The sequence below is a fragment of the Mirounga leonina genome, unplaced genomic scaffold, assembly GCF_011800145.1.
Source record: "Mirounga leonina isolate KUSES-001 unplaced genomic scaffold, KU_Mleo_1.0 Mir_125, whole genome shotgun sequence".
NCBI classification, from domain to species: domain Eukaryota; kingdom Metazoa; phylum Chordata; class Mammalia; order Carnivora; family Phocidae; genus Mirounga; species Mirounga leonina.
In genome coordinates this window covers 2,493,566-2,495,947 of record NW_023270305.1, presented here as the reverse complement: position 1 = coordinate 2,495,947, position 2,382 = coordinate 2,493,566, and positions in this window count along the sequence as shown.

Below are 2,382 nucleotides of genomic sequence, written 5' to 3'. Positions count from 1 at the left end.
ATTGAGCTACCTGTATATAATATGTAATTACGGCAGATTATCATCTGACACCCATTAATGACCTAAAGATCCATCACTGAGCTAGTCACCGAGAGAACGGGCTGGGTCAAGGACAAGGGCCACTGGGGAAAGGACCTAAGATCACAGTGAGAGAAGTCAGGTGAATAACAAATCCCCTGATGTTCATTTAAGGCCACCCACCTACAAAGCTCTTTCACACTTTGGTCCTCCAGTTTGAAGTCTGATACTACTTTCTGGGTCATTCTAGCGATGCCTTTAATTTCTCTGGACCTTGGATGTTTTATCAAAGTTCCTTTGTCAACTCTCTATCAATAGTTGGATTTGTTCGATAGTTTTTAAACCTATCTTGCTGCAGAAATCTTATCTTCCTACCTATAAGTGTACATCAGAACTACACTTGGGAGTGCAACTGCTTTCATTGTTGCATGGGAGGAGTCTCAGTGGGCCCCTGTCACCTCTTCTTGATGGCCTTGATAAAGCTCGATAATCCTCAACTCCAGTAGCATTCCCCAGTCAAAAGAACTGCACCCAGTCATGCCCTTGGCTGATAACAGTAAGTCTCTAACCCAGCCAAGCACAAGACACTCCCTTGTCATACCCTAAGTCAGTTTCATCTTCACAACACCCTTGGTCCTTATAAAAGTTAAGTGATTTTCCCAGTCACAGCTAATAGTAAAGCTTCAGAGCCCTGGCCTACCACTTCCCCAACCCCTGCCCTCACTCCCAGCGGCCCAGGCCCCTTGCCCTGACCCAGGTCCAGATTAAATAGCAAGGGGGTGAAGTACCAGTGCCCAAAGGGATGAGAAATATAAAAGATTTCTGCTGGCAAAGCCTGGAGACGTGAAGAGGGAGGGAGCCTGCTGATTCTGGGTTCCCACCAAGGTGGAAGCTCAATATATAAAGGCTGGGAGTATGTGTGCCAACACCCCCCTCCCCCTAGCCGCCGCACATGCGAAGGTTTGACGGAATCCAATTCAAACAGGCATCCATTAGGCAGCAGGCCCATTTCTGCTTAACACAGGCAGTGAAAGAGCAAAGAAATTGGATCAGCCTATCTGTGCAAAAGCCCTAGCAAAAGCCACCAGTGGGCTTCAGTACTTGCAAAGGCTGTTTGCTAACGATGTGCCTCTTAGAAACCTGGGGTTGGGAGGAAATTTAGCAGCATACGGAGTGCCCGCACAAATTATACACCAATTCACACTTGTTGACTGAACACCTCCCATGGGCCAGGCGCTGGGTCAGGTGCTGCTGGGAACAGACACAGAAGTGACACTGCAGGGTGACAAACACTTTGTGAATTTAGAAGATGGGTCCGACTGGCTGGAAATCCTCCCCTTCAGCCACGTCCTCCCAGATGCCACAAACCCCAGCCTTCACAAGGACTCTGAGGAGATCTACCCACAGGTTGGCCCTAGTGGTGCTCACTTGGGCGGGTCTCCAGAAGGTTCTCAACGCACAGTTCCCCTGCTTAGTGCTACTGCTGTTTGTCTTCTGTCATTACCCAAAACCACTTCTTGCTGGACTCTAATTCAGCTGCCACCCCTTCCAGGACACCTGCTGACAGGTTTAGACTTAGGGGCTTCCATGGATCTATGCTGACCCACCACTCCATTCTGCCCACCGCCTTCGTCTGCTTTCATGTCTGTTCCCCAACCTGCACTGAAATGACAGGGGAGGCACGCACTAGACGTTCCAGGATCAAATTGACCCTCTGGGCTGTAGTTACTTCTAATAAATGAGGTGCACGAGAGATGGCATTGCCCACGAAGCCCACAAGTTTGACAATCTGTGCATCGGACTGGGGGAAGGGCTGCTCGGTAGACATTAGTTTCTGGGAGTTCGGTGGTCTCCTCCTTGGAGGTTTCCAATGGGGTCTGCAGCAGATGCTTTCCTTTTCCAAAGGAATCGTGTGGAAGCCTGGACGATTTGAGTCCAGGTGAGCCTGGCTACTCCAGAGCTACTAGCCTTACTTGTCCTGAAAGCCTCTGGGCTCTAACATCATAGAAAGCATAACGAGCTTCAGGATTTAACAGATGGGGGTCCATGCCTGACTCCATCACTTACAGGTGGTTTAACCCCAGGCAAGTGGTACACCTTTCTGGGCTTACTTCCTAATCTGTGATAGGAACATAATTCACACCTCCTCACGTGGTAGTAACGATTAATTCACTGTGAGATATTACCTCTAAATTGGCCAGCATATGCCCACACATGATGCAAGCTAGCTTTTGCTTTGTATTAACAGTCGTGGTGGCTCATCCTAAAAGAGTGAACCCCCGGGAGGACGTAGGAGTTCCTGGCTGGTGCGTGGTGGCCACAAACCACAGATGGGAGAGACTCAGCATTTGCAGGACCTCAACA